The sequence below is a fragment of the Festucalex cinctus genome, chromosome 14, assembly GCF_051991245.1.
Source record: "Festucalex cinctus isolate MCC-2025b chromosome 14, RoL_Fcin_1.0, whole genome shotgun sequence".
Taxonomy (NCBI): Eukaryota; Metazoa; Chordata; class Actinopteri; order Syngnathiformes; family Syngnathidae; genus Festucalex; species Festucalex cinctus.
In genome coordinates this window covers 8,156,016-8,168,639 of record NC_135424.1, presented here as the reverse complement: position 1 = coordinate 8,168,639, position 12,624 = coordinate 8,156,016, and the positions used below count along the sequence as shown (strand labels likewise).

At 39.8% G+C, this 12,624-nt stretch overlaps 1 protein-coding gene and 1 long non-coding RNA gene across 2 annotated transcripts in view; both read left to right on the top strand.

Moving 5' to 3' along the window:
* Window positions 1-3,330: 3,330 nt before the first annotated feature.
* LOC144001231 (uncharacterized) lies at window positions 3,331-6,324 on the top strand. The gene is made up of 3 exons (XR_013278414.1): window positions 3,331-3,593; window positions 4,034-4,264; window positions 4,538-6,324. It is a non-coding gene; the product is annotated as an uncharacterized LOC144001231 (long non-coding RNA).
* Window positions 6,325-12,591: 6,267 nt separating this feature from the next.
* The window catches only part of mrps5 (mitochondrial ribosomal protein S5), a 66,959-nt gene continuing 66,926 nt past the window's right edge, over window positions 12,592-12,624 (top strand). The window contains exon 1 of the mRNA XM_077495771.1: window positions 12,592-12,610. The gene's annotated coding sequence lies outside the window, so the exon portion shown is untranslated. The remainder of the gene's footprint in view (window positions 12,611-12,624) is intronic.

The following is a 12,624-nucleotide window of genomic DNA, read 5'->3' as shown; positions in this document are numbered from 1 at the left end:
ATTTCGAATTTTGGCAGTTTTGATCCTCCATACAAATCAAACTGGAAGACTTCTTGCGTACTTTTTTGTTGTCTAATCATGATAAACATGGCTACCACATTTCATGTTGCTGAATGACAAAAAAAATGGTAGTTTTGAACCAAAATAACAGAAATCCTGTGTCTTAAGGCATGACTTCTTGAGACTTTTTTTGTGGGTCTACTCGTGGTATACACATCGAACAAATGTAATGCTAGTAAGCAAAACGCACTTCAAGGTTTGTTTGTTTTTTTTTTTTTTGTGGGTTTCCTCATGAGACACAGGCCTACCAAATTACAATTCAAAGTTAGCCTTCACATGGCATGCTTGGCCCCCAGCATTAATCATAGTTCATGAATTGTGTGCGTGCGCCCCTGCTTTGTCTGATGGATCATTTCAAGGCCGGGCGGATATGGTGCCTAATTATTTTGAGGGTTGTGTTAACCTTTCAATAAAGGTTGGTTGCTTTGTCTGCAACCGCCACAATGTGACAGAGACAAGAAAGAATAGAGGACTATGAGCTCCATAAGTAAAGTCATTCGCCACTTCTTCATTTTCTTTCAATCTTTTTTTCTCATGTTTCTTTCAGTTTCTATGTTGAGAGGAAGTGAAATTTTTCCCATGGAGTCAAATCTGAAAAAAGGAAGTGTGTAGAAACAAAGAGTGTCCACTACCATGATTATAATAATTTGGGATTTTCCATTAGTCATCATTTCAGGTTTTTATTTCATTTTGACTTCTTTTTCCCCACAGCAATCAGTTACTTTTTATTAGTTGAATGGGTGTACTGTTTTTTTTTCATTAGTTTTCATTTTAGAAAAATTCTTAGTTTTAGTTTTATTAATTTCATGGTACTTTTCATCCTGTGACCAAGTTCATAACTGAATTTAATTGACATTAAATATTTTTTTTCTACATTGAAATAAATGGAAATACTATTCGATTCAACGATTTTAACTGTAAAAAAAACAAAAAACAAAAAAAACAATTTCTTATATTGTGTTTTCATACAATAGAGTATAAAAACACAATGTAAGAAAATAAACTGATTTTTTTTTATGTACTGTAGTACTCGTGTTTATGTGTACCTTTACAGGGTGTGGTCTGGTGAATAGGTTCCTTACGAATGCTGTCAAGGTACACATGTATTGTATTTTCATTTAATTTCATTTGTTCATTGTTCATTTATTTCAGGCAATAATCAACATTAACAATGTATAAATTTTTCTAGACAAATTTTTCTAAACCTAGCCTGAAAAGGAGTGGGAGGAAGAAAAACATTAAGTCCCACCCCCAATATTTTTAGTATCAAAACAAATTTAGTTACTTTCCTATAAACTTGCACTAACCAACAGCGGTTGTCATAATACTGAAAAACTATGTGTTTACAAACAATGTGCTAATTAAGTTATTTAATTAAAACCCAAAAGAAACCCAAGAAATAGTTTCTCTTAGGAAAAATGAGCTGTCTTCAAATTAAAACAAAAAACAAAAACAAAAAACAAACAAACAAACATTAAAGCCACCATAATTGGATTTCAAATTAACCCTATACAGAGATAATAAATTGACTAATTTTAAAACCAAGGACAATGTGGCTGTAATTATATTATAGTTTATTTTAATTAGTTTTGTGAACAGACAATTGTCTCTTTTTAAACCCACATTTATTTATTTTTTCTCAATTTTTCATGATTATTTCATTTGTTTTCCTTAACTACAGTAACCTTGGAGAACACACGCAGCTCTTTGACAGCAAGTGCAAGCGAAGCCCGAAGTACTTGAGCACTGACGGCCGGTGACAGCTTTGACTTGCCGTATACAAGCATCCTCCTCACACACGTACATCAAGTGATTGGGGTCAGTGACAGGGGGCAAATGGAGCCCTCGTCCCTCTGTCGTATACCTTCTTCCCTTGAGGCGCCGTGATCCAGTTGACAAAGACCCCTCGGAGACCGCAAGGCTGCCGGGCGCTGACGTCTGATTGTTGACAGCGTGTCCCGAAGGCACAAACACTGACAACAACGAGCAATTCTGCTTCTTCCTCCTTGCCTTTGTTGTTGTTGTTGTTGTTGTTGCCTTTTCTTGGTACGTCGTTTCACCCCAAAAAGACTTCAGTGGCGCCATATGGAAAGTCTGAAATCATTAGCACCTGACGCCACCTGTCGTGAAATTGGGTTGGACATGGCTAGTAGCGCAACAGGACGCATGAAAAAGTCTCACGGACCAATGATTGAAATTTGACAGGGTGTCTTCCATTTTGGCTTGAAGAAGCCATTTTGGCGTGAAAGTTGGATCATCTTGATGATTTTCAGAAACCTATAAAAAAAAAATTTGCATTAGTTTCAATGGTCAACACAAAAATTGTGTAGGCGTTATTTAAAACAGAACAATGAAAAAGCCCCAAGCACACATGCCTGACATTGAAAAGGAAGTTTGTTGTTTTGTCTTGAAGTAACTATTTTAGTGTTCAAGTTGGATCATTTGACGATTTTTGTAACGTTTCACTGATGGATACAAAATTGGGTGGACATGTTTATATCGTAAGAGGACGTGCGAAAAAGTCTCAAGGAGTCGTACCTGGAATTGAACATGGAGTCTCTTATTTTAGTGCTAGTTAGATAGGATAGGTAGGATTAGCAAAAATAATCGGCCCTGCCATTTTGATTTAGGCCCGCCAGCCCAGCCTGATTCCTGACCTCCCTTTGTCATGACTGGGTCACGCCAGGGTTAAGTTTGGGTCACCGTGAGGTCAAGTGTCTGTTTTGAACTGATGTAATCGGCATCTAGTTTCAACTGGTTTTAAGCTATGTGATGTCATGAGGTATGTGATGTCAAGAATCTTTCATCTCTTTTTCTGGTCAACAGCCAATCAGATAATTCCATGTCAGTCCTGTTACCCACATGTCTAGCCACAGCCAATCCGATCAATTCACTGTCTATATAAGCTGTCTGAGAAATGTGTGTGTTTGTCAGATTATTACCTCTGTTCCTCTGTGCATCTCCACAGCCCAAGCGGGCTTGGCGTCTCGTGATTCTCGATGCATTGTCATTGTTTCTCGACTAGTCAAGTTTGTTCTACGCCTCTCGATGTTATACGAATAAAGAGTTAAAATCTTATTTGTGTCTGCGCTTTTGGGATCCAACATCAGAACGTAACACCCTTGGCTACCACATAGTAGTTTGATCTCTATATGGTAAATGGATGAATGGGCTGCTCCTTCTAAATTGTGGGCCGGTCTCTAAGGGTAAAATGGAGTAAAAGAATAATTGAATAGGTCGCTTGCACATGTCGTCACTTCCGCCTCGGATTTCTCGTAGTCGCCATGCTGGGTGGCCTCCATTTACGTAGCGATTCGGTCTAAACACGTATCTATCACGTTTGTTGTCTGCGTTTAAAATGGTACATTGTTGCTGCATCGTTGGCTGTTCGAACAAAGCCAAGGGGGAAAATGGTCGGTCTTTTTTTCCGAATTCCGAAAATAATTAGGAACCAGGGCCTGGAGACAGGAGTGCGGACTCCGGAGGGAAGTCGTTACTTTGGGCTCGTGTGTGCAGCGATCACTTTGTGAGCGGTAAGCTTGTTTACCTTTATTTAATGCATGAGGATTAATAACGTTTCGACCGCCCATATATGGGCAAGTTGCTTATGTTTTGGATTCATGAGCAAGCAAGTTCGGTAGTACAAGCTGGCTAGCGGACGTTAGCCGAAAGCTAACATCGAACATTTTCACCCAAGTAGTGCCAGTGCAAAGTGTTTACTGCTGAAATTGGATTGATTAGTCTTGGGCTTTTAATGCCGATAGCATGTTTTTTTGGTGGCAAAATGTAAACTTGGAAAAAAAAGAGACAGAAGGGGCTGATGCAAGAAAACAGACCCCCGGGGGTGATGCAAGAAAACAGAACCCGGTAGCCTACACATCATGCTAAAGAACTTATTCACGGCCACCCTACTGCAGTAAAATAACCAGTCTTTCCATATTTTATTTGTTTATATATTTGTTTATTTTAACAGGTCGCCCTGCGCCCGTTTTTCTGTCCAATCATCCCGACTGGGCTCCAACATTAAAGTTGGGTCCCAAGTTACAACATCTATGTCTCAGCCCAGTCGGTGCCAAGATATGAACGTGCACAGGAGAGACAAGCAAAGAAAAGACGACTCGAAGTGGCAGAGATTGTTGCAGTTATGCAGCCAGATGGCTCCAGTAACCTGTACCCTCAAGTCCTGCTGACATCATTGACTCTGGTATGCCACTCAGAATTCATTACATGATATATTGTATGCATGAGTGAATGTATGTGTTTGTTTGTGTGTGTACACGCACCTTATATTTTAGAGACATTTGGAAGTGTTTATAGAAATAAGTATTTGCCTGTAGCAATGTTCATACATTAAAAAATGCAACAAAATGTGTACATTTCTTTTACACTGACAAAAAAACTATACTACTTTACTATATTAAACCTATTACTGGTACCGTATTTTTTTTGTGATTTATTTATTAATTTTTTTCTTTAGGGATCTCATGCCACACCGACTTGATTGTCAATGACATGATGGAAACGAAGGCGAGCATCAAAGCATTGGAGGAGGACAACATGCGACTGTTTGTTTGGCGCTAATAAAGGCAGCGATTATACAAATTCTATTGTTGGGTTTGTTTACAAAGCTATACATAATACAAATGACAGGATTTGACTCAATGTGCAATATGGTCCCTCTTAAAGTAATGGCATAAATCTCTATTATTTCTAAAAGCACAAAAAATGAAGTGAATAATGATTAGATGTAGTAATTTCAGGGATAAAACTGAACCGTTAATTAATGTAGTTTATTTTAGCACAGGTGCCTACCATCCTGAGATGACGGTATGATGTAATGTTGAGGGGGTACGCAATGACTTTCATTATGCTATGTACAGAGGAAAAAGTTGCTCTCCTTTAAATTTGTTTAATGTAAGACAAGTACCAGTACTGTGTTTCAGTTTTCCCAATAATCCTTGTTTCACACTTGTCACAAAACCACTGTCCTTTTGGCAGTCTAGATTGGCACACTTCAAGTGATATCATTTGATTTTACAATCTGCTGCAGCACAAAAAACTACTTTATTCCGCATCTTTGAAGTACATGAGCAAGTGGTAGGTGACAGCGGCTGAGCAGGAACACTGGAAGTCCACTGCTGATCTAGTAAATGCTCTCCCGAGCAGTTCAGGTAAGGAGGGGATTTTGGGAAAAAAAACTCTGGCTTTTCCAACTGGCCAAAACGAGCGATCTGGGTGGACTCGCTCAATCACACTTTGTCCACACCACAAAGTCGCAGAAGTCCGTCCAGTTAAACTCATCTGTGCCTGAATCTGAAAATATTACAAACATTGTAATGAAAATATGAAACATAGAATTAAATAATAAACTACAAAAAGTAAAGCCATACATACCTGGTAATAATATTGGTGTTGTCGTGACAAGTGATGGGAATTGTTGCCATCCGGCACCAGACAGAAATTGGGTGTTGTGACAGCCTCCTTAACCGTGAGATCATAAGAAAAGCTGTCAGTATGCTCAGTAGTTACCATGAACACGTTTTATTGTACTGGAAACTGAAACTAAAAATACGTCCTCTGAGTGGTTAACCTTAACCATTTAGAATAAGTTGATTAAGTAACATGTAACTAGTGAAAGGGTAGCATTAAATTTAATTAAGCCACGGGGAGGCTGTGCATAGTTACTTTTTATTCTTATACGCTCTGCCATATTTGCCTGTTATAAAATTGTTAGAAAAACCACATCAGGTAAACCCAGCTGTGCATGTAAACACAATGATAACAGGAAGCCTGAGAACAAATCAACATTTTTGTGTGCAGAATTACCAACACCATGTGGTTTACTTACGTGCAACAGCAACCGTTTCTTCTGATGCGATGTTAAAGTTTACACTCTGTATCCACCCGCTTACAAAATAATTGTAAGCCTCCAGGGATTTGTTGGCGTGTTATGGAGCATGTTGTCAACACGAGGTAGGGAAAGATGTCCAGAGATGTCACATTTGGCCAGCAAGCTTTCTCCGTCAAAAAAAAAAATCACCCTTGGTCAGGACGTAATTAGGATCAATCCCGCCACACAGAGACACCTTCTGCCTGTATCGTTGTTTTTGATCTTCCGGTAAATCGTGAAAATACTGCGAAAATTACATCAGGTTGATAAGCTCTACCGTGTAACTCGCGAGTGTACCTTGTGAACCGGCGGACACCCAATATGGCGCCCGAAGGAAAAACTCCCATGATGCATTACGATGTGCAAGCGACCTATAGCACCACATCAGCCCGAAAGGACATCGGCCCACGAGGCATCTGCCCTGTATACCAGATGGCCAGTCCAGCCCTGTGATTGACATGATTTGAGGATTCTAGAAATGTTTTTAAAGATTTTGCTCCAGAAAAATAGTTTCACTGTTCAGCGTAAAATTAGGTGGACATGTCTGTCGTAACAGGGTGCGCAAAAAAATAACAAATAAAAGTCTCAAGGACTCATGCCCAGAATCGAACAAGAAGTCTTACCATTTGGCATGAACCAGCCATTTTGTGCATTTAAGGTGGAAATTGGGTGGACTTTTCTATCATAATCGGATACACAAAAATGTTTCAAACACCCATGCCTGAAATAGAACAGAACTTTTTTTTTTTGCTTGAGGCATTTTGAGCTTGTACTTTGGAAAACATCTAGGGAAGTCACGCAAGTGAACTCTGATCAGAAGTAGAAATACTAGACAGATTGGTGACATTTTTTTTTTTTTTTTTTTAGCTTGAGTAAGATAATCTGAGTAAAACGTGACATTATAGTTGAATTATCTGTTGAGCATTCCTAATTTAAGAACCTGTTAATTTAATAAAACCTTTTGCACTCACAAGGTGATTCATACTCAACACTGTATGAGAAAGACACAACAATGAAAAAGTCCATTTTCTATAATATGTCCCTTTTAATTACATTACACACCAACGAACATTATCCAAACACTTCCCATTAGATGCTATTAATTTGTGATTTTACTCCCTTTGAGTAATTTGGCTTTAATGTGGCTTTTGGGTGAAATTGCCCAGATTCACATGAACAGGAGACAGCACAGGAAGGTGCCTTTTAATGAAAAATCGAACCGTTGCGCAATCACTCTCATTTTGTGGCTGGAATAAGCAACCTTCTCCTCTACTCTTAACATGAATAATGCAGCATGAATTATGAATGAGGCCTACTTTTAGACAAGGGCACTCAAACTTCTATTGATGTAATATGATTAGAGTCCCGGGCGCATTAAAACAAATGCGTTGATATATGCCGGACAGCAGTTTAAAGGCAGCACATCAGATTATTAGACGGCGTCCACGGCAAATCAACTCGTAAAGGCTTTTTTTTTACAAGACTCGCGTTCCCTGTAAGATAACAACTTCATCTATTTGACATTCATTCCGTGTCGTGCAATTTTTAAGACACCCACGCGAGCAAATTCATCTGCGTTGCATTGAGACGTTTTGTCAGACTGACAGCTTTCATTTACAAATAGACCCAAAGTGACAAGGAGCAAAATTAAGACGTTAAATGAGAATGATGCACCCTGTGAAAAAAGCGTCACATTTCTCCCCCACAAGTGCTTTTCTTATCAGATTCTTTTTTTGTATTTGTGTCTTGTTCTTATCTATTCCTGGATTGCTCCTCACATGTGATGTGACAGCAAAGGAAGTCCGGCTGCATTTACTAAGGTTTGTTTTTGTTTGTCTCTGACCAAGAAAATAACAATAATTACCTCCGCCAAGGTGGTCGTGTTCTCATCGTTGTTAGACAATGTAAACATGAAACGTTAATTGTGGGCTGATTCATGTTCAGCTTACTTCCTTTTTTTTAACCAATGCAATTAAATTTCCTAAGGGTGTATTTTTGTCTAATTTTGTCATTTCCAACGTCATATCTGACTCTAAATATGTCAATAATATGCTGATTGCACAAAACTGTACCTTTAGGCTCTGTTGTGGCCATTTTTGGATGTAAAGTAGCTCAGTATGTGACTATGCGTAAATGGTAGTGGTTCCCATCAACCTGATCTGCAACCTTTGCCACTGGACTCCTTATTTGTCTTTTTTTAGGGATTTAAACTTTTTTTTGCATTTAAATAAATAAAACAACATTAATATTACTGTGATTGGCTAGCAACCAGTGCAGGGTGTGCCCCGCCTACTGCCCAGAGCCAGCAGAGATAGGCTCCAGCACCCCCCTCGATGGATGGATGGATGGATGGATGGATATTAAAATTAAAAAATAGGCCTTTTCATAATTAACACATTCACTGTCAGCCCAAAAATGTATCATTTGACGTCTTTTTCCGTCAATGGCAGTGAATGAGTTATTTGTCATCTCTACATTGGATTTGTTATCATGTAAAAATCCAGTAGTGCATTCAACATTAATGTGGAACCAACACGACACAAAAAAAACCCTGGTCAGATCGGCCAATATTATGGACCTCTGAAGTACATAATTGCTGTCGCCATGGTAACGACAGAGATGCTATTGTGTTAATCACCAGCCAGTGTGTCATCAACATAATTTTTGAAGCTGTTGCTTGAAACTCCATGTTGCTTTTAATCAGAGGATTGATTTCTGTGCTTCTGCAGAAAACCACAATCATAATAACCACATTCATCCAATATTAACGCTTGTTGGTTTGTCCAGAAGCGCTGCTGCTCACTAAGTACTCCTGTAAGTCAGTCGACCGGTTGATCTCGCTGCTCGTCGCTGAAGAGGTCTGAGCCAACAATAGCAGTTACCTGAGCCTTTATTTATGAAAGGGGGATTTTCTGGACTCATGTTTAAGTAGCTGGCACGGGAGTCGACAAAGCGGCTCGCTAATGCCTTCCTCGCTTCCGCCGCGCTGCCTCAGGAGCACACAAATAATGCACAAAGGATGCTGGGGCGAACGGCTTTGCCGACGGCTGTCTTTATTCGCTTTACATTATGGGCGGTAATGCTTTCACGAGAAGAAGTCTTAAAAGTTTGAATCTGACGCCCTCATCTTGTGGTTGCATGACCTACTAACATTCTCTTTCATACTGTTAAACATTTCTCCTTGAAGATTCATTTTGTCTTTTTGATTGAACAGATTGTAATCGTAGCCTGAGGTGCAGCGCCCTCGACGGGTCTGCGACTGATCTGGTGGAGTCTCCGTCGAAGAAGGCTAACACAATCTGCGTGGCCAGAATTTTCTTCGATGGCAGGGCAGGTTAAAAAAGTAATTTTCATGCTGCATTAATGGTAAATTGGCACTTCAGAGGCATGACGGTAAATCCAGGATTGTTTATCCAATCACACTTAGATACCATCATGGCCGGTCAGAATTGGTCAACTCACGCCGATTCATGTAAGCATAATTTCTATGGTATGCAATAATAAAAATACAAGAGGATGCAATCGTGTTAGGTGATTAGTTGCAACAGTTTTATAAAATGCAACTGTCTATGAGACCCTGAAGCCATCTGTGATTTGTGGAATGGAGGGTGGGGCCAATAGAAGGAGGAATATGATTGGATGATGTCTACGGAAAGAAGGCTGATGGAGATTAGCGATTGATGACAACATAATTTTGTTTGGATTTTCATAGAAGTTTGTGTTTGATTAATTTGCTGACAACTGGTTGGAGGTTAGAAGGATGGTCGTCAGCTAACGTTGCACGACCCCACTGCCGGTTGCTTTCAGAAGGCACCCATGTTGCTATCAAAACGTGATTGACGATTAATCGATCTTAAGCTATAAATGTAGTGGAATGTTACTCTTCACTGTCTGGTGTTCCACTTGGCGACTTCCACATCCGTTACAGGTCTGATTCAGGTCTGAAAAGCTTACATTTCCTGGCTAGACTCATTTACTAGTGTTCTCTGGCTTTATCAATGTTTAAAGGGGAGGTCATAGCAAAACAAATTCTTGACAATAATATGATCTATGCAGCCCCACGAGTCCAAATACGGTATTCTGGTTAATATTGTGTTAGTGGAATAGGAGCTAAGCATCAAAAGCCAGTAGTTTTTATCAATATCAGGAGGCGACCATTTTGCCGTTTGCTGTCGAGTGAAAATGACATCACAATTGCTCAGGTCTCAGGTAACAACCAATCGCAGCTCAGCATCAGAAAACAGCTGAGAAGTGATTGGTCGTTGCCTGAGCCTTGAGCAACTGTGATGTCATCTTCAGTCACGTCGGTTAAGATCAGTTCTTCGATTGATTGTAGTCCCGTTTGCTTTGTCTGCTTTTATTTTGTAGCAATTGTTTCCTCACGCCAGAAGATTTACTTCCTGCTCCGAAGTCTCCTTGTCACTGTCACTTGTATCCCATTTCCTTAACCGTCCAGCATCATCAAGTCCTTTAATGCAGACTGATTTCAGTGAGCTTTAGAACAGGAATGAGGAATTTGGCCTGACAAAGTCAATTATGAATTTTAAGCCAGCTAGGAAGTAGGCTCAGGCTATGGAACGTTATGATCAATTATTAATATTCACCTTTATTCTAACCTCCTTTGCTGTATAGACAAAACTGCCAAAATAAGTGACAGCTGGCCTTAAATGGTCGCTGACAGGTGGGTCGCTTCGCCGCATCTTCAGGTCAGAACAGCATCAGTGAAAATCATTTACGGCCGCAAGATAGCTTACTCCACAATAATAAGATGAGTGTCCAGATGAATAATTCAGTGCACCGTGTGGTCATTCAGCGTTAAATCTTGTGTACAAACACTCTTGAGTATCTCACACTCAGCAGGATCCAACATTCCCTGGCAGAGGGCTTAGCATTGCATGCTTAGTCACAGGACAAATCTGATGATAAGCGTGTGGTTGTGGTGTTTAATCCTACACATCGCAATTTAGCGAGCGCAACAAAAACACAGCGCTTACATAACGGGGCACCGCGGGTACGCCTTTTGTTTGTCATGTGGCAAAAAAAAAAAAAGCAAAAAAAAAAAAAACAGGGCTTGAATCATCTTGCTCGCTTTCGTCTGGAACGTTCTTTGTTTTATGGCCTCATTCTGATGTGGGTGGACTCAGAAGTGGATGTTGAAAATAAGACATCTGCATAACCATATTTACAGTATGCTTATGGAATATGCTCATTGATGTGCGGTCAATACAAAACAAACATAATTCCAATGGAAGCCACGATGACGTGGTGGTTACAAATAAATTTTCCACTGCTGACAGAGAACTGTAATGGCAAAAATTGAACATAAAAAAAAATTGAGAAATGTGTTAAGAATGGTGCAAAACTTTCATGATTAAAAACATCTCCAACTATGTAAAATGAAGCTGGAAAATGGTGGAAAAAATGAAGCATATTCTTTCAGCTATTTACCGCTAAATATTATTAATCCTGGGAAAACGGGTTGCAACTTTATCTAGCATTTTAGGTTTCTTATGCCTTCACAAAACTACATGCATGTTTAAGTCGTGAAAGCTGGAATGCATGCGTAGGGATTTTCCACACAGCAACAACGAGGCGTTCTAAAGCAGCCGGGCTGGTCAAAAGTTGTGGTCCACACGCTGGCTGTCAAGTCAGACTTTAAAAAAAAATAAAATAAAAATCTTTGTTGGTCGCTATTCCGACTTTCTCTGCATGCACTCATGGCAGACAATGAGGCACTCTAAAGCAGGCTATTGGAAGGTGAGATGCGTTTACTGTTTTTGGGGACAACTGTACATCACAATTGAAGGGATACAAGTTCACATTTAGTGGGGGGGGGGCTAATTCTAAAGTATGCCAGTGGGCCCCATTTTAGCCACACCCATAAAAGTCATAAAACACGACAGTATATCTCCACAAATGATTACGTTGGTACATATCTTCCTTCATTTAAAAATCCATCCATCCATTTTCTGAAACGTTTGCTAACAATCTGTTAGTTATGGTAGATGGACTATTTCCCTTTTTTTTCTACCTACGATCTTGAGCAAACTAAACTGGCAGTGATGATGAAACCATAACCGATGGTGAAACTCGAAACACAACAGGCTTTTGTCAGTTTGACTTTCATATCACCAACAATGTTCTACAAATCCCTTCAGCAGCCAGCTGCATCTCGTCAGGTCAGCGGTAGACACAAAGCATCCTGGCACCTATTGTGCAAACATTCTGAATTGGCGAAAGAACAAGAAATTCCACTTGGCAAGCCTCAAAAATCCCACCATTGTATTAAAACTATTTTATACTACCTTTACCTCTATCTTTTACACAAAAACTTCAGACTAAGAAGAAATATTTTGACATAGACAAATCACGTCTTGCTTTGATTTTAGATATTCACTCTTGGTTAGATTTCAGTTTTTGCAGTCTGAAACGTAAAAATGCAAATAAACGCCTGAGCCAAAGTCTGCTCGAATGTTCTAACACAGCGGCAACCTCCCTCCCGCCTTTGTGGACTCTGCATTCATCATCGTCATTTTGATTTCTTCCTTGAACAAAAGTGCCGTTTCCCTGGAAACAATGCTCCTTTGTTGGACGGCGGCGTGCTACTTGGCAGAAGCCGGACGTAGATAACTGCCAACCAGCGGACTACTTCTTGGCCAGGTAAAGCATCCTGC